This window comes from Dasypus novemcinctus, chromosome 13 (genome assembly GCF_030445035.2).
Source record: "Dasypus novemcinctus isolate mDasNov1 chromosome 13, mDasNov1.1.hap2, whole genome shotgun sequence".
NCBI lineage: Eukaryota > Metazoa > Chordata > Mammalia > Cingulata > Dasypodidae > Dasypus > Dasypus novemcinctus.
In genome coordinates, this window is record NC_080685.1 from 98,271,118 (window position 1) to 98,291,601 (window position 20,484).

Consider the following 20,484-nt stretch of genomic DNA (forward strand, 5'->3'; position numbering starts at 1 on the left):
TTCTGAGTTGTATATATGTTACTATAATAAGAAGTCTTTAAAAAGTAAAGTATTACTAAACTGGGATATAAATATATTTGTATAAATATAAATTTGCATAAGTATATTTTTTACATACACTATATCTATTAAACAGTTTTACAATTTTTTGGCTGTTCATTTGGCTATGTAGTGATATCTCATTGTGATTTTAATTTGCATTTTTTGGACTAATGATGATAAGCACCTTTTCAGTGCTTACTGACATTGGTATATCTTCTTTTTTGAAGGTCTATTCAAATCTTTTGTTCATTTTTTAAATTGAATTATTTGTCTTTTACTGTGTTGTAGGATTTCTTTATATATTGTGGGTGTAATTCCTTTGTCAGATACGTGATTTACAAATATTTTCTCCTATTCTATGAAGTATCTTTTTATTTTCTTAATAGTGTCCTTTCACACTTTAAAAAGTTCTTAATTTTGATCAAGTCCGGTTTTATTTTTATTTTTTTCTTTACCTAGGAAACCACTTCCTAGCCCAAGGTCATAGGACCCTAGAGGGAAAGCTTTCAGTCTTTTACCATTAAGTAAGATGTTAGCTGTGGGTTTTTCATAGCTGCCTTTTATCAGAATGAAGAAATTTCCTTCTACTCTTAAGATTGTTGAGTGTTTTTACAATGAAAGGGTGTTAGATTTGTCAGATGCTTTTTCTGCATCTATTGAGCTGATACAGTTTTTGTCCTTTATTAATATATATATTACTTTGATTTTCAGATGTTACACCAGTCTTGCATTCCTGGGATAAATCCCATTTGCTCATGTTGTGTAATGCTTGTATATGTTACTGGATTCAGTTTGCTAATACGTTGTGGAAGACTTTTGCATCTATATCCATGAGGATTTTCGTTTGCAGGTTTTTTTCTTGTGATATCTTTGTTGGACTTTGGTATCTAGGTAATACTGGTCCTATAGAATGAGTTGGGAAGTGTTTTCTCCTCTTTGCTTTTTTGAAGAGCTTGTGAAGGATTGATGTTAATGCTTTTGTGTAGTAGAATTCACCAGTGAAGCCATCTGGGTCTGGGGTTTTCTTTATGGTAAGCTTTTCAGTTACTAATCTAGTCTCTTTGTTACTAGTCTATTCAATTATCTGTTTCTTCTTGAGTTAATTTTGGTAGTTTGTGTTTTTCATCTCAATTATCTAATTGGTATACTATTGTTCATAGTGTTCGCTTATAATCCTTTTATTTCTGTAAGGTTGGTAGTGATGTCCCCTTTTCATTCCTAAATTTAGTAATTTGAGTCAGTCTCTCTCCCCCGCCCCCCAATTGTGGTCAGTCTGGATAAAGGTCTGTTGGTTTTTGTCGATCTTTTCAAAGAACCAACTTTTGGTTTCAGTGATTTTTCTTCTTGTTTTTCAATTATCTATTTCATTAATCTCTACCCTCATTACCCTCATATTTCTTATTTCCTTCCTTCTCTCACTTTGGGTTTAGTTTGTACTTCTTTTATTAGTTACTGGAGGTGAAAGATTAGAAAAATGATTTGAGATCTATCTTTTTATAAAATACAGACATTTACAGCTATAAATATCCCTCCAAGCTATTCTTTAGCTGCAGTCCATAATTTTTTTTCACTTTTTTGTTGTAAAATACAATTAACATAGCATTTATCATTTTAAAGTACACAATTCAGGGACGTTGTGCACATTCATAATATTGTGCAGCCGTCATCACTGTCTAGTTCCAGTACATTTTCATCAACTCTTATGGAGACCCCTTACCCATAAACAGTTCCTCCTCACTCCGCCCTTCCTCCAGCCCCTGGCAAATACTAATCTGCTCTGTGTCTATGAATTTGCCTATTTTGGATATTTGCATATAAATGAAATAATATGTGACTTTTTATATCTGACTTCTTTCACTTAGCATAATGTTTTCAAGGTTTATCCCTGTTGTAGCATCCATCATTACTTCATTCCTTTTGTTTTGTTTCCTACTGTATGAATATACCACATTTTGTTTATCCATTCATCTATTGATGGACATTTTGTGTTGTTTTTAGTTTTTGCATCTTGTGAATAAAACCTCTATGAACATTTGTGTGCAAGTTTTTGTTTGATCTCATGCTTCCTATACATTTTAGTACGCTGTTTCTGTTTTTTATTCATCTCAAAATATTTTAAAATATGCTTTGTAATTTCTTTTTTGATCCATTGGTGTTTTTTAGGAATGTTTAATTTTCACAGGTTTGTGGCTTTCTAAAATTTCCTTTTGTTATTGATTTCTAGTTTCATTCTTTTGAGGTTGGTAAAAATAATTTGTATGATTTCAATCCTTTTAAATTTATTGAGGCTTGTTTTAGTGCTTTGCATACAGTCTATCATAATGTCCCATATGTGCTTGAGAAGAAGGTATATTCTGTTATTGTTGGATGGCATGTTCCATATAGAATTCTGTTAGGTCTACTTAGTTTAGTGTTCTTCAAGTCGTCTATTTCTTTGTTGGTTTTTTGTTAGTCTTTAGCTGTTATTGTTGAATTGTCTATTTCTCTTCAGTTCTGTCAGTTTTGGTTTCATGTATTTTTTCAATCTCTTGTTAGGTGCATATCTATTAACAATTGTTACATATCCGGATAGATTGACCCTCTATCATTATAACATGTCCTTTGTCTCTAGTAACAATTTTTGTGTTAAAGTTACTGAAAATAACTAATGCCAGTCACCTCAGCTCTCTTTTGTTTACTTTTTGCATGGTGTATCTATTTTGTCACTTTACTTTTAATTTCTTGTTGTTTTTAATCTAACATGTATCAATTGTAAACAGCATATAGTTGGATCATGGTTTTATTTTTAATTGATTTTGATAATATCTGTCTTTTGATTGGAGTGTTTAATTCATTTATATGTAATATAATTACTGATAAGGTAACATTTATGCCTGCCATTTTGCTGTTTGTTTTCTATGTGTTTTATGTTTTTTTATTACTCTCCTCCTCCATTACTGCCTTTCTCTGTGTTAATAGGTATTTTCAAGGGTACCATTTTTAAATCCATTGTTGTTTCTTTAAATTTATATATATTTTTAGTTGTTTTCTTTGGGGTTGCCCTGGGGATTACAATTAGCATTTTAACAATCTAGTTTGGATTAATGCTAATTTAATTTCAGTAATATACAAAACATTGCTCCCATATACATCCATTACCTCCTCCCTCCTTTGTGGTATTATTGTCACACAAAGGACAACTTTATATGTTACATGCTCATCAACACAGTTTTATAATTATTGCTTTATGCATTTGTCTTGTAATAGAAGAATAAAAGAGTTATAAGTAAAAATGCATTTGTACTGTCTTTTATATTTCCCTATACAATTACCTTCATCTGTGTTCTTTATTTCCTCCTATGGATTTGAGTTGCTGGATAGTAAGTATCCTTTTGTTTCATCCTGAAGGAATCTATCTTTAGTAATTCTTGTAGGTCAGATCTGCTAGTGACAAATTCTTAGTTTTTGTTTATACGGGATATCTTAATTTCTCATTCATTTTTTTCATTTTAAAAACAATTTATTGAAGTATATCATTCATACATTAATATGCATAAACAATAAATGTATAGTAAAAGTTGTAAACTTATAAAACAAACATGCATAACATCATACAGCGCTCCCATATATCACCGCACCACAAATACCTTGCATTGTTGTGAAACATTTGTAAAAAATTATGGAAGAGCATCATCAAAGTATTACTACTAACTGTAGTCCATATCTTACATTTGGTGTATTCACTCCTCAACTTACTATTATTTTTTTGTTCATAAACCATATTGTTTTTCTAAAGAATGCAATCAGTGGCATTTGGTATAATCACCAAGTTATGCATTCATCACTTTAATCATTATTAGAGCATTTTCATTACTCAAAAAAAACAGCAAACTATTATACCCATATTTTAGCTCTATTAATTGCATCTCCTATGATGTGCTTTCACCATTTCCATTCATTTCCAAACATTTGCAAACAACTTTTTACCAATTCTTCATAGATAAAATCTCAGCTTTCCATTCTCTAGCCACATTGTTTTCTCTGGTGATTTATATTTTAGCTATTCACTCCGAGTTTGCTCATTACGTTTAGTTCACAATAGCTATATCATAGAGTATTTATCCTTTCGTGCCTGGCTTGCTTCATTCAACATAATGTCCTCCAGGTTCAAGTACGTTGTCATATGCTTCATGACTTCATTTCTTCTTATAGCTAAATAATATTCCATAGTTTATCTGTTCATCATTGATTTGATGGACACCTGGGTTGTTTCCATATTTTGGCAATCGTGAATGTTACTATGAACATTAGTGTGCCATTGTCTGTTTGTCTAGCTGCTTTTAGTTCTTCTGGGTAATACCTAATAGCATTGCCAGGTAACGTGGTAGATCTATATTTAACTTCCTTAGGAACCACCAGACAGTGTTTGAACCATTCTACAACTCACCAGCAGTGCATAAGCATTCCTATTTCTCTACATCCTCTCCAACACTTGTAGTTTTCTTTTTTTTTAAATAATGGCCATTGTTGTACGTGTGAAATGATAGCTCATTGTGCTTTTGATTTACATTTACCTAATAGCCAGTGTTGCTGAACATCTTTTCATTTGCTTTTTATTCATTTGTATTTCCTCTTTGGAAAAACGTCTATTCAAGTCCTTTGCCTGGTTTTAAATTGGGTTGTCTTTTTATTGTTGAGTTGTAGGATCTCTTTATGTATCATGGATGTAAGACACTTGTCAGATGTGTGATTTCCAAATATTTTTTCCCATTGAGTAGGCTATCTTTTCACCCTTTTGTCAGAATCTTTGAGATGCAGTTTAATTTTGAGGAGATCCCATTTATCTACTTTTTCTTTAGTTGCTCTTGCTTTGGGTGTAAGATTTAGGAGACCCCTGCCTACTAAAAAGTCTTGTAAGTGTTTCCCTACATTATCTTATAGGAGTTTTATGGTCCTGGCTTTTATGTTTAGGTTTTTGATCCTTTCTTTTTGGAGGTACTGGGGATTGAACCTGGGACTTTGTACATGGGAAGCAGACACTCAAAACACTGAGCTACACCCACTTTTGAATTGATTCTTGTATAGGGAGTGAGGTGTAGAGGTCTTCTTTCATTCTTTTGGTTATGGATATTCAGTTCTCCCAGCATCATTAATTGAAGAGACTGTTCTATCCCAGAAAAAGGCTTGGCTTGGTAGGCTTACCAAAAATAAGTTGACTCTAGAGGTGAGGGTCTATTTCTTCAATTCAATTCCTTTGATCAGTGTATCTATCTTTATGCCAATACCATGCTGTTTTGACCACTGTAGCTTTATAATACACTTCAGGGTCAGGGAGCATGAGTCCTCTGACTTCGTATTTCTTTTTTAGGATGTTTTTGGCTAATCAGGACTCCTTTCCCTCCCAAATAAATTTGGAAATCGACTTTTCTATTTCTGTGAAGTAGGCTGTTGGAATTTTTATTGGTATGGCATTGAATCTTTAAATCAGTTTGGGTAGAATTGACATCTTCACAATGTTTAGTCTTCCAATCCATTAACACAGAATGTCCTTATATTTGTTTAGGTCTTCTTTGATTTCTTTTAGCAGTGTTTTATAGTTTTTTGAATACAGACCTTTTACATTCCTGGTTAAATTAATTCCCAGATATTTGAGTCTTTTTGTTGCTATTGTAAATGAAATTTTTTTCTTGATTTCCTCCTCGGCTTGCTCATCACAAGTGTATAAAAATGCTCCTGATTTTTGTGTGTTGATCTTATATCCTGCCACTTTTTCTCAACTCACTTATTAGCTCAAGTATCTTTGTTGTAGATATTTTGGGATTTTCTAAATATAGGGTCATGTCATCTGTGAATAGTGAGAGTTTTACTTCCTCTTTTCCAATTTGGATGCCTTTTATTTCTTTTTCTTGCCTGATTGCTCTAGCTAGAACCTCTAATACACTATTGAGTAACAGTGGTGACAGTCGGCATCCTTGTCTTGTTCCTGATCTTAGAGGGAAAGCTTTCAACCTCTCCTGTTGAGTATGATGTTTGCTGTGGGATTTTCATCTATGCCCTTTATTATGTTGAGGAACTTTCCTTCTATACCTAGTTTTTGAAGTGTTTTTATCAAAAAGCATGGTAGATTTTGTCAAATGCCTTTTCTGCAGCAATCAAGATGGTCATGTGGCTTTTTGTTAATGTGGTATATTATGTTAATTGATTTTCTTACGTTGAACAACCCTTGCATCCATGAATAAAATACACTTGAATGTGATGTGTATTGCTTATATATACTATTGAGTATCTTTAAATGGGAGAATCCCTAAAGCCATGAGCAAGCACAAGCCAGGACTACAATCAGGCCCCACATGGGCTCAGATAAGACAGAGAGGACTATGTATTTTACATTTGCCTCAGGCTTATCTTCCTAATAGGAGGACTAAGCTCTGAAAGAGACCACCGACAAAGTAGAGCCAATTTGTAAATATTGTGAAAGGTATTTTGTGCATTTGTTTGTTTTGGTTGACTTCTTGCACTCAAGGGAATCTGTCATATAATTAGCAGGATGAAAATTTAAGGAACTCTAAATTCCAGAGTTAATACTTTATTTTTTTTTAGCAAATATTTTTAGTCTTTTTTTTTTTAAAGATACATAGATCACACAAAACAGTTACTACTTTAAAATATTAAAACTTAGAGTGTTGGGGAGCAGATGTAGCTCAAGTGGTTGAGTGCCTGCTTCCCATGTATAAGGTCCTGGGTTTGATCCCTGGTACCTCCTAAAAACAAATGAATGTAAAAACAAACCAAAAAAATCCCAACTCTCATTGGGGAGCGAGTGTAGCTCAGTGATTGAGCACCTCCTTCCCATGTATGAGGTCCTGGGTATCTTCTAAATCCCTGGTACCTTCTGAAAAAGAAAGAAAGAAAATGTATAATATGCCAAAAAAGATTACAAAACAATTGGAAAAAAAAACAAAAAATGAAACTGGAAATGTTGACCCATCCACAGTAACAAAGTGAAAATCAAGATGCAGTCGACAGAACCAGACTTTGGGTATACTGGACAAAGACTGAAGAAAACTAAAATTATCCTCAGTATGCCCAAGGAAATAAAGGAAAACACAGAGAAAGAACTGAAAGATATGAGGAAAACAATGAATGAATTATGAGAGTCTCAAAAGAGATAGAAATTTTTAAAAGGAATGAAACAAAATTATTGGGTTGAAAACCTCAGTACCTGAAATGAGAAATTCCCTGGAAGGTTTCAAAAGCAGCAGATTGGAGCTGGCAGAAGAAGAATCAGGGCTGGCCATGAACCAATAGAATAAATTCCATCAAAGTTCGATGGACATTTAAGACCAAAAGTCAAACCAGGCTACTCCATATCACAAAACAGTAACAGTTTATTAGGGAGCTTTCCAACTGGGAAGCTGGTCCTAGGGAGTCATAGGACCTTCAGAGTACCACTCTGCACCACCCAGCATGTTACTGGGGGTTATATTGAGGTAAGAACAAGGCACAGAGCCAAGTTGGGATTTGCAAGATTGTAAACCTGTTTCTTTGAAGTTGCTAATATATAGCACAAGTGGTTCATCTACAGATAGCTATTGTGTTTAGGAATACATTACTTTATTATCTGGTATACTGTGCAACAACTAGTTTTAAGGCTTAAGTTCCTCCCTGTGCTGCTGTGAGAATATCTAAGACCATATGATTTTAGAGGATTATCTTGTGCATTTGGGTCTTTTCTTCTGTTAACAATTGAATACTTTGTTTACTATCATTTAAACCTTTAGTAGTATAATGTGCGAAGGCATCTATATGTGAACCAGCATCAAGGACTCCCACTGATGGCAAGAGTATGGCCAGGGGATATTCCTATCAAGCTATACCATGTGTCCAGCAGGCTTTCAGGGCTGGAAAGTTATGGGGTGTCTCTGGTAAAGTTTTTATTATTTTCCCTGGTGAGAGAAAATATCCTAATGTGCATTTACCTCTCCAGCCTTAGGGTAAATATGGACATAGGTGATTTCCACATGCCCGTACACCCTTACTAGTGTCTGGTTAAATGCCATGGGTATTGTTTCTGTGCCTATGTCCTTTGTACTGTGTATCAGATAAAATATATGTTTGAGTGCATGCTTGCATGGGAGTTCATTCCAGATGTATGAGTGTTCATACTTTCAGTTTTGTCTTGCTCTAAGGATAGGAGTGCTGTCTCCCCTAAGACACCTTGTTCATCTGTGAGTTATCCTAGTCCATACCATATTAAATACCCTAATGGAGAACGGCTTGTGTTTAGTTTGTTTCTATGTGGAATGTACAGCTTTAGTTGTTGGATGGTGTATGTGCAATTAAAAAATTAGGTTAGTTAATGGTAAATTCCAATCCTAATGAGACTGTTGGTCAGATATCCTCACTCTGTTAGGTTAAAAGGCAATACTGTCCAAGACATTCTACCTCTGGTGAAAGTCCGCAACTGTCCACACACCCAGCAGTCAATTTGATTATGGGTTGCAGCTACTTCAGTTGCCTATTTCAGGAATTCTTTTCCTTCTATTGTAAAGATTAGAAACATTAACCTAAGGACAAAGTACAAGATGTTTAGTAGACCTAACATGGGGAGGTCATGGCCATTCAGTAATACGCAAGTTACAGACCCATCTCCTGACAAGATAGTCTCCAACCTTTGTTTCTTCCCTGGGGAGGTATACCAAACTTCAGGCCTCACGGGTACTATGGCATCGGGCATGACATTATATAAAAGAGCCTGTGTAGTAAGCCATAATAGGAGTGCAACTTCTGCCCTAGTTTTTATACAGGAGGCTGCCTTGTAAATTAGAGCCACCAGGACCTTCTACAATAAAATAGTAGTCAGAGTTATTGCTAATTCCTTTTCCTGTCCCCAAGGAATAAGAATACTTGGGAAGCATTTTCCATTGTAAGCACCTTCAAATTTATTGGATGCCTTTGGGTATGGACTGTTCTGCTATAATTGGAGGAACACCTTATACCAGTATTACTTCTGTTCTTTTTTTTTTTTCCTTATGAGCCCAGGACCTCCTATGTGGGAAACAGATGCTCAATCACAGAACCATATCAGCTACCCCGAGTTAGTTTTTTCATTTGTTTTGCTTGGTTTTTTGTTTGTTTTTTTTCAGGAGGCACCAGAAACCGAACCTGGGACCTCCCGTGTGGGAGGCAGGCACTCAACCACTTGCACAGCCACATCCATATCTGTTACTTCTATTCTTATTGCTATATTTGTCCAATCATCAATGCACTGTGTATCAGCCTGATTGCTTCCTTTAAATGAGGTGCCTACCCATACAGTAATTGGTTGGGAGATAACTGCTGTAGCTGTGCTTCAAAATACCAATTTTCCTTTTTATCAGGCCAGTGGCCTGAGGGTTGTATGGCAGATGAAAATGCCAGGCAATTACTCTTTCTTGTGCCCAGTCCTGGACTTGATGGCCTGTAAAATGATTGCCTTGGTCACTGTCAGTGTGTTGTGGATATCTATACATTCAGGACAGTTTCTCAAGTCCTCATGTTGTTGCTTGATTTGTTCACTGACATTCGAAAGTCTGCAAAATGCCTAAAGCAGTATCTACACAGGTTAGTGTGTTTTTGTGTCCATCTGACAGAATGTATTGTCTGCATTGCCTGGCCTGCGTTCCCTGCGGTATCTGTCGCATATTATGGGGCAGTGGGTGCCTCCATCGAGGGCATGTTGGACAGGACCCTCAGGCCATAAGCACATTGCTATATTTCAAAGGAAGATGTAATCTTTTACATAATTCTCATATAGTCTTAGTATCCTTGTGTCCTGATTTACAATGTAGCCAGTCTGCTTGGTCATGGATTTCATTAACCCATCTTATTTTAGCTAAGGTGTCAGCTCCTAAAGTTCCTGTAGGCATGCATGAAGTATGGGCTGGAAAATGCTAAGTTGTTATTTTGGCATTGGGGTTTTCTGCCCTAATCCAGATATCTCCCCACAGCACTTTACATCATATGTCCTTACTGGCTATGACACATTTATTCTGTTGCCACCGTCCTATCCAGAGAGTCAGTCCACGATGAGATCGGCACGGCTCATGGACTATAACCATCCAGATGACTCATAGCTCAGCCCATTGACTGCTCTGACATATTCCCCTTCATCCATGCATATAGTGTCTGTAGTTATTTGAACTTTTGTTGCATGCCATCAGGAGGGGTTGTCCTCTGTAGGAACCATCAGTATACAGGCATCCTCCAATAGGTTCCCTCTACCCTCCATTATTGATGCTACTTTATTGCCAGCATGGATGTTGTAGGGGAGTTTGGATTCTCTACATAATAAATGACCCCAGTAATTTATGAAACTCCTTAGATAGTGGGTTAGTATGGAGAGAACTCCATTGATGTAAATAAGCATGTTAGTTTTGAGTTGTACTAGCCTATGCATAAGCATTTTTGGGTTGGATGTAAGTGTCTTTGAACCATCCAGTTATTGGAAAGAGACATTTGCATGGTTCTTGGCAAAATCATTGTTATTGGCTTAGTTTGTATAAGAGCAAAATATACTGCTAACAGTTGTTTTTCAATAGAACTATATCGTTCTATTCCTTTCCATAGCTAGAACCAGAACCTGATTGGTACTTGCTTCCTGTTTAATTTTTGCCACAAGCCCCACCTGAACCCTTCTGGGTAGCTGACACATCCAATTCACAAGCTTGCCATGAGATTAAAGTACCTAGAGACAGGATCTGTTCTACAGCTATTTTTGTTGTTGGAATGCTTGCTCGGCCTCTGTATGCCAACACCAGTGAACCACCCCCCCCCCCTTTTTTAAATTAGTCAGTATAATGGTTGAAGTATTTGAGCAGGTGGGGTAGATATAAAGGGTCTCCAGTTATTTATTTGTTTGTTTATTTGTTTTATTTGGCCAGTAAAAAGAATTTATTGGGAAATGGGGGGAAAAACAGAGAGATGGGAAAGGAGGACAGAAATATCAGAGTTGGTGTGGGCACCTCTAGGCAGAGAAAGTTTTGGCTTGTGTGATCACCTTTTAAACTATTAATTATTCCTCCCCATTGCTAATGCTAAGGGGAGAGGCCCCTGTTACTGGTTATTTCATGAAAAGTGGGGGCCAATGATGAGACCTGTTTGGAATATCCAGGACCTCCCCTCAGCCCCGGAAAGAGTCCCATTGGACCTCAAGGTCAAGCCAAAGTCTCAGCAGGGACTCGTGCCATGTTGTCTGTCAGCCATGTTGTCTGCCAAGCCAGCTGCCTTCCCCATTTCACTATAGTAATCTGTCTCAAGTCCCCCTTCAGAGAGTTCACACTCTTATTCTTAAGGGGTGCTAAGGGGCGATGATCATTCTTCTGCAGTTTCGTCCTGCTGGTTAAGGGTGGTAATCCCTGCCTGACAGGGCATAAACCTCTCTGTCTATTATGTTGAGGTTTAGGGAAGACAAGTCTGGCATCCTGGTTGGAACTGGATGAAATCCCTGCAAGACTAATAAGTTGTTAATTTTGTAAGAAATAAACTTAGTTAGAATTTTGAAGATACATGGTCCTATTAAAAGGATAAAGAAGATGGTGGTAGTAGACCCAAAAAGGGGGCCAGCCAAGACATACTGGACCATGAGAGTGAGGAAGGCCAGGTGCCTTCAGAGGCTGTACCCTCCACAGTTGACGGGAAACAGCATTCTTCCTTGAGTTTTTATGTTGTTGGTTAATTTTAGGGAGAGATTGTGGTAGACCTTCTGGGTTTGGGTATTAACTGCCAACTCCAGTAATTTAATAAGCCTATAAACTCCTTTGCAGTGCTGGAGGTTGGGCATATTTATTCTTTTTTTTTTTTTTTTTAAGATTTATTTATTTAATTCCCCCTCCCCCAGTTGTCTGTTCTCTGTGTCTATTTGCTGCGTCTTGTTTCTTTGTCTGCTTCTGTTGTCGTCAGCGGCATGGGAAGTGTGGGCAGCGCCATTCCTGGGCAGGCTGCACTTTCTTTCGCGCTGGGCGGCTCTCCTTATGGGTGCACTCCTTGCGCGTGGGGCTCCCCTACGTGGGGGGACACCCCTGCGTGGCACGGCACTCCTTGCGCGCATCAGCACTGCGCATGGGCCAGCTCCACACAGGTCAAGGAGGCCCGGGGTTTGAACCGTGGACCTCCCATGTGGTAGACGGATGCCCTAACCACTGGGCCAAGTCCGTTTCCCTGTTTATTCTTAATCTGTGACCACTGCTGGAACACTCTTTATGTTACCTGACCAAACCATTCCTAGGAATTTTATAGACTTTCATTATTAATGGCCCATCCTTGACTTGTTAAAAGGTGTTGTAATGGTGGAGCTGCCATTTCTAGAAATGTAATACTATCAGGAGTAAGCATAATATTGTCAATATAGTGAAACATAGCAACATTTGGTGGCTTTTCCCATCTTACTAGATGAGCTACCACTATTCCGTGACAGATGGTGGACTATGTAGGCACCCTTGTGGCAAAACCTGAAAAGTCCACAGCCACCCACCCCATGTAAATGCAAATTCTTGCATCTCTTCAGGCAGTGGGATACTGAAAAAGGCCTTAGCTAATTCTAATACATAATGGAACTCTCCTAACTGAGCTGATAATTATTGAAAAGCATTGAACTATTTGGCATTGTGGATGAAAAGGAAGAATCTTATTTAATTTTCAGTAATTAACTGTCATTCTCCAACTACCATCAAGTTCTTTCACTGGCCATACAGGACTATTACATGTGGAGATGATAACTGGTGGCACAGATTTAGATGTAAACAGAGGCTGCTATCGTTTTTCCTTAGGCAGCTTTTAGCCAGAGTCCTACTAATATAACATTAAGTTGCTTGTCTGTTTTTTTCTGTTGGGGTGCTTGAGGCAATTAAACCAGCTCCTAATTAAAGATATCCACATACTGGTCCCTTCTGCCCCTTCCCCTGTGAGGTCTTGCTTCATTCCTAGTTCTTTTACCATATCCTGTAATTCTTCCATAGATGACCATTTGCCTATTGTGGATGGCATAACCCCCTTGTTAGGCCATTCCAATTTTGTAGCTAACATGTACCTTATTCATAAATTTTGAATGCCATCAGGTCTTCACTGTGCCTGGTAAAGATGCTTACAAAGAGAGGAATGTATATTTATACTAGCCGATTTTGACATTTCCACTCCTGAAAGCATAATACCATTTTCCACTATGTCCCAAAATCTTAGTAACCAAGCAGTTAGCTTTCTCGACTCTTTGGTTTAAATTTATATCTTAATTCCGTTAAATCTGAGGGGGTATATTCTCTCATTACTCTTTGCTTCTGAGTAGGGATCTCTTCCTGAAGGTCATCAATATTCCTGGTTGCTTTCAGTTTGTACTTAACAGCCTTGATTGTTCAGGCCCATCTTCATTTCAATTTCTTCCTCCCATTCTCCCTCTTCTGTGTTCTCCCAGGGATTCCACACCTTTGGATCCCAGCCTTCCCTCTGGATAACACTTGGACCTGCTGCAGTGGCATCCTTCATGTGTGCATTCTTGCAACTTCACATACCATTACTTCTAATTGTCCCTTTTGGGTTTGTACCCTTTTTTGCTAATACGTTAGTATTGTTGGAATATGCTAACTTAATATCCTTTTCTAGAATTAAAGCCTATGCTAATCTCCTTACTTCAGCGTCTCTGCTTTTATTTTATTTTTTTTCTTCCTTCCCCCTCCTCCTCCTCCACCCTGTTGTTTTTGCTGTCTGTGTCCATTTGCTGTGTGATCGTCTATATCTGTTTCTCTTTTTGTCTTCTCTTCTCATCTTTCTCCTCTAGGATTCACTGGGATTTGATCCCGGGGATCTCTGATGGGGGGAGAGAGGTTCACTGTCAATTGTACCACCTCAGTTCCTGGTTTCTGCTGCGCTTCACCTTGACTCTTCCCTTCATCTTTCTTCTGTTGCATCATCATCTTGCTGCTGACTCACTTGGGCAGGCCCTGGCTCACTGCACAAGCACTCACATGCACACTTGGCCTGTCACACAGGCACTTGGCTCAACATGCAGGCACTCGTATGGGCACTTGGCTCGCCACATGGGCACACGGCTCATTGTGCAGACACCCACATGGGCACTCGGACACTGCGCAGGCACTTGGCTTACTGTGTGGGCATTTGGCTTGCCACACGGGCACTGGCTCACCACGCAGGCACGCTTTCTCTTCTTTTTCACCAGGAGGCCCCAGTGATTGAACCTGGGTCCTCCCATATGGTAGGTGGAGGCCTCATCACTTGAGCCACATCTGCTTCCCAGCTTCTGCATTTAATTGGGCTTTAGTAGCAAATCTGATTTTAACAGCGGCCAATGGTGACTGCAATTTCTTCTTTACCTTTCGATTTCCATTTGCACTCAAGTTTTTCTGCAGGACAAATAACTCTCTAGATGGTGTTTTGGGGCATCTCCATACTCAGTTATTGGACCAAACGTTCTAAAAAATGGGCTGTCTCCTTCCACATACTGTAAGTTGGCCACCCAGAGATTTCCCCTGCAGATTCCCATTTTCCTCAGCTTGTTATATTTTCTATCTCCTGGCTGACTTGCCAGTTGTTTGGCCGTAAATCTGCAGAATAGGTTCTGCCAACATTTGATGGACACTTAAGACTGAGAAACAAAGGAGACCACTACATATAACAAAACAATATAATAGTTTATTAGGGAACTTTCAGACTGAGAAGCTAGTTTGGGGTGGCTGCAGGATATTCAGAGTAGGATTCTACACCACCCAGCAGATTACAGGGGATTATATAAGGGTAAGAACAAGGAAGGCACAGAGCCAAGGTGGGATTTGCAAGATTGTAAACATGTTCCTTTGAAGTTCCTGATATATAGCACAAGTGATTCTAGAACAGATAGCTATCATGCTTAGGACTGTACATGTACACTTTAAGATGCACCTACAGGGAGGGTTTTTGTTGTTGTTTTTCCTTATCTAGCAATTAATGTCTTCTCTGGATTATGGACTTACAATGTGTGATCTTGAAGACAAGACAATTAAAAATGACAGTGAAAAGCAGAAAAAAAAATTTTTTTAAGCTAATAGGAAAAAAAAAGCTAATAGAGCCTAAAAGGATTATGGAAGTCCCATAGGAAAGAAAAAGAGAAAGGGGCAGAAGAAATATTCAAACAAATAATGGCAGAAAACTTAGCAAATTTAATGAAGAACATGAATATGCACATCCAGAAAGCCCAAACAAAACCCATACAGGATAAACATGAAGAGAAAATGGCCATATACATAGCAGTTAAGCTATCTAATGTCAAGGACCAAAAAAAAAGAGTTCTGGGGAGCAGATATGACTTAAGTGGTTGAGCGTCTGCTTCCCACATGGAAAGTCCTGGGCTCCGTTCCCAGTGCCTCCTAAAAAGAAAAAAAAATAAGCAAACAAATGAAAAACCAACTCAGGAGCCAGTGTGGCTCAGTGGTTGAGTATTGGCTTCCCACATACAAGGTCCCAGGTTCAATCCCCAGGCCCAGTACCTAAGAAAAAAAAAAAAAAGTTCTAAAGCAGCAAGAGAAAAGCAACATGTTATGTACTCACACAGAAAACATATGAAAAAATACACCCAAGAAAAAATGAGAAGGGACTAAAATGGTAAAATACAAAAAGTCAAAAATATTAATGTAAGGAATTAATGGAAAAATTGAGAATTAAAAAAGATATGACTGAAAAAACAAAATAGCAAAATCGTAGAAGTAGTTGTGCATTATCAATAGTTACTTTAAGTGTAAATGGGTTAAACACTCCAAAAGGATGAAAAATCATGACCCAACTATATACTGTCTACAGGTGACTCACCTTAAATTCACAAATACAAGTAGGGTGAAAGTGAAAAGACTGAAAACAGTATATATACCATGCAAATAGCAACCAAAAACGATTTCTCTATAGTTTCTCTATAGTAGGGTTCACTGTTCTGTACAGTCCTATGTTTTATATTTTAACTTTTATTCTAGTTATATATATATATATATATATATATACACATCCTTGTTGTGGTTAGGGTAATATGTCAATTTGGCCAGGTGTTTTAGTCAGGGTTCTCTAGGGAAACAGAATCAACAAGAGATTTCTGTCAATAGTCTGCAATTTTATGTCTCTCTCATGCATGCACAAGTCTAGATTCTGCCGGTAGGCTGCAACCAGAGGCTCCAATAAAGTTTCTTTTTTTCTCTCTCTCCCCTCCTCCCCTTGTCTGCTGTTTGTGTCCATTTGCTGTGTGTTCTTCTGTGTCCACTTACATTCTTGTTAGTGGCACCGGTAATCTGTGTCTCTATTTGTTGCATCATCTTGCTGCATCAGCTCTCCATGTGTGCAGTGCCGTTCCTGGGTGGACTATGCTTGCTTTTGCGTGGGGCGGCTCTCCTTGCAGGGCACACTCTTTGTGCGTGGGGCCCCCCTATGTAGGGGACACCCCTGTGTGGCACAGCACTCCTTGCATGCGGCAGCACTGCGCGTGGGCCAGCTCACCACATGGGTCAGGAGGCCCTGGGTACCAAACCCTGAACCTCCTATATGGTAGGCTGATGCTTTTATCAGTTGAGCCACATCCGCTTCCCTCAAAAAAGGTTCTTGAAGAGTTCTGGGAGATGTTGGCCATCCAGAGACGAGCTGGGAAGTTCTCTCTCAGTGCTGGAATCACTTCCCCTTTTAAGGCATTCAGCTGATTAGGCAAGCGTCACTCATTGCTGATGGCAGTTTTCCTGACTGATGTAATTGTAATGAGCTGTCTATGATTTACCACTGCAGGAAAGTCAGTGGTGACTAGAGTCCATAAATGCCCTTGTATTACAGTTAGCCCAGTGCTTGCTTGACCAAACAACTGGGCACAGTTACCTAGCAGAGTTGACACAATAGTCTAACCATCACACCGGGTAATGGTACTCAGTTGTTTGGTCAAACAAGCACTGGGCTAATGGTAATACAAGGGCATTCCATAGACTTTAATCATCAGTGAGTTGATTGCATAGATGGCTGATTACATCTATAATCAACCAAGGTTATTGTCATCAGCAGTGAGTGATGTCTTATCCAATCAGTTGAAGGCCATAAAAGGGGAAGTGATTTTGGCATCCAGAGAGAGAATTCCAAGCTCTACTTCAGACAAACAACAACATCTCCTGGGAACTCATCAAGGACCTCATCAGAACCCCTGGTTTATAGCCTGCCCTACAGAATTTGGACTTGTGTATCCCCACGGTCACATGAGACAATTTTACAAAATCTCATAGTATTTACAGATATCTCCTGTCAGTTCTGTTTCCCTAGAGAACCCTGGAATAGATAATGGAAGAAGGTAGTGATAAATATGAACTTCAACCATGTTACCAGTTACAGAAAGGAGGACTGTAATAGTCATGAATATGTCTTCCTTGTTTTGTTTATGTATGTACATAAAACAAATATCTTTCTTTTCTTCCCTAACCTTTTCCCTTATCATATGACATAAGTTGTATTAGTTTCATGTCATACTATTTAAGGATGTCAAGTTTAAGTGTGAATATTACCTAAGGATTTGCACCCTATTCTGGAGGGAATTAGTGCATTTCCAGTTGTATGTAGGACAGTTGACTATTATTAGGGGGGTGTGTGTGTGTGTGTGTGTGTGTGTGTGTATATATATGTCTGTTATTGTTTTTATTTAGAGAGTAAGTATGGTTTAAGGTGATGTGTATGGCTGCCAAGTTGACAAGGGGTAGACTGTCATGGTGAGGCTAATGGGTCAACCTGGCAGGTAATTATGCCCAGTTGTTTGGTCAAGCAAGCACTGGGCTAATTGTAATATGACAGTCCATGGACTTTTGTCAGTGAGTTGACTGCATAAATGGCAAATGGCCGATTATATCTACAATTAACCAAGGAAATTGCCACAGTTGAAGACCTTAAAAGGGGAAGTGATTTCACCATTCAGAGAAGGAATTTCCTGCTCTACTTTAGATAGCCAGTGTGTCCTGGGAATTCATCAAGGACCTTCATCAGAGCCCATTTTGCAGGCTGCCTGTGGAATTTGGACTTGTGCATCCCCATGGTTGCATAAGAGAATTTTATAAAATCTCATACTATTTACAGATACCTCCTGTCGGTTCTGTTTCCTAGATAACCCTGACTAATACAATCCTAAAGTTTCCTCTTGTTACCACCTTCACTTATACAGTTCAGTGTTGTTAATTAACCTCACAATAATATACTACTATCACATATATTCTAGATTTTGATTCTAGGAGTTTGCTTATTATACTTAGTTCATAACAGTGAAATTATACAATATTTGTCCATTCGTGTCTGGCTTATTTCACCCAATATAATAACTTCAAGGTTCATCTATGTTGTCTCATGCATCAGGACTTCATTAATTTTAAGAGCTAAACAATATTCCATCACATGTATTTACCACATTTTGATTATCCATTCATTGGTTGATGGACACTTGGGTTGGTTCCATCTTTTGGCAATTGTGAATAATGCTGCAGTGAATATTGGTGTGGAAATATCTGTACAAGTCCATGCTTCGAGTTCTTCTAGGTATATACCCAGTAGCAGGATTCCCAGATCATATATAAATCTATACTTAACTTCCTGAGGAACCACCAAACTGTCTTTCATAGCAGCTGCACCGTTTTACATTCCTACCGGTAATCAATGAGTGTTCCTATTTTCCACATCCTCTCCAAACTTGTAGTTTTCTGTTTTTTGATGTTGTTTTTTTTTTAAAATAATTGCCATTCTAGTAGGTGTGAAATGACATCTCATTATAGTTTTGATTTTTATTTCCCTAATAATTGGTGATGTTGAACATCTTTTCATGTGGTTTTAGCCATTTGTATTTCCTCTTTGGAGGAATTTTTATTCGAGTCTTTTGTTCATTTTTTAAATTGAGTTTTTCCTCTTATTGCTGAGTTGTAGGATTTCTTTATATATTCTGGATATTAAATCCTTACAGGATATGTGGTTTCCAAGTATGCTTTCCGATTGAGTAGGTGGTCTTTTCACTTTGGCAAAGTCCTTTCATACACAAAAGTTTTCCAATTTTATGAGGTCCTATATGTGTTTTTTCTTTTGTTTGCTTGTACTTTGGGGGTAAAGTCTGAGAAACCATTACCTACCAGAAGGTCTTGAAGATGATTCCCTACATTTTCTTCTAGGAGTTTTATACTCCTGGTTCCTATATTTAGGTGTTTGATCCATTTTGAGTAAAATTTTGTATATAGTATTAGATGGGGTCCTCTTTCATTCTTTCATATACGGATGTCCAGTTCTCCCAGCACCATTTGTTGAAGAGGCCTATCTTAGTTGAGTGGACGTGGCAGCTTTGCCAAAGATCAATTGACCATGGATGTGAGAATCTGTGTCTGAACTCTGAATTCAATTACACTGGTCCATATATCTTTCCTTGTGCCAATATCATTTTGTTTTGACCAAAAATTTTTTGTTTTGACCCCATAAAATTTGTAATATTATTTAAAGCCAGGAAGTGTGAGTCCTCCAACCTTTCTCTTCTTTTTTCAAGATTTTTTGGCTATTTTGGACCCCTAACCCCTCTAAATAAATTTTTTAATTGGCTTTTCCATTTCTGCAAAGTATGCTATGGAATTTTGATTTGGATTGCATTGAATTTCCTTTTGGGAAAACTTGACATCTTAATGATATTTAGTTTTCCAATCCATGAACAAGGAATTCCATTTATTTAGGTTTTCTTTGATTTCCTTTAGCAATGTTTTTTAGTTTTCTGTGTACAAGTCTTCTGCAAATTTGGTTAAATTTATTCTTAGATATTTGATTGTTTTAATTGGTATTGTAAATGGAGTTTTTTTCTTGATTTCCTTTTCAGATTGTTCATTACTAGTGTACAGAAACAGTACTGATTTTTGTGTGTTGATCTTGTATCCTGCCACTTTGCTTGAACTCTTTTATTAGCTTTGTTGTAGATTTTTCAGATTTTTCTATATAGGATAATGTTATCTGCCCACAGTGAAAACTTCCTTTCCAATATTTGTTTGTCTTTTTAAATCTTTTTCTTGCATAACTGCTCTGGCTAAAACTTCTAGCACAATGTTGAATAACAGTGGTGTCTTCCTCCAGATCTTAGAGGGAAAGCTTTTAGTTTTTCACCATTGAGTACAATGTTAGCTGTGTTTTTTTCATATACATCCTTTATCATCATGAGAAAGTTTCTTTCTATTCCTATTTTTCCAAGTGTTTTTATCAAGTATGGGTCTGGATTTTGTCAAATGCCTTTTCTTTGTCAATCAAGCTGATCACGTGGTTCCCCCCTCACATTGTTAATGTGTATTACATTAATTGATTTTCTTATATTGAACCACTCTTGCATACTGGATTAAAACTCACTTGATCACACCATATAATTCTTTTAATGTGCTGATGGGTTTTATATGCAGGCATTTTGTTGAGGATTTCTGCATCTATATTCATAAG

At 37.8% G+C, this 20,484-nt stretch overlaps 1 protein-coding gene across 1 annotated transcript in view; it reads left to right on the forward strand.

Moving 5' to 3' along the window:
- PPP2R5A (protein phosphatase 2 regulatory subunit B'alpha) overlaps positions 1-20,484 on the forward strand; it is a 107,850-nt gene that overhangs the window by 55,179 nt on the left and 32,187 nt on the right. The window lies entirely within an intron of this gene.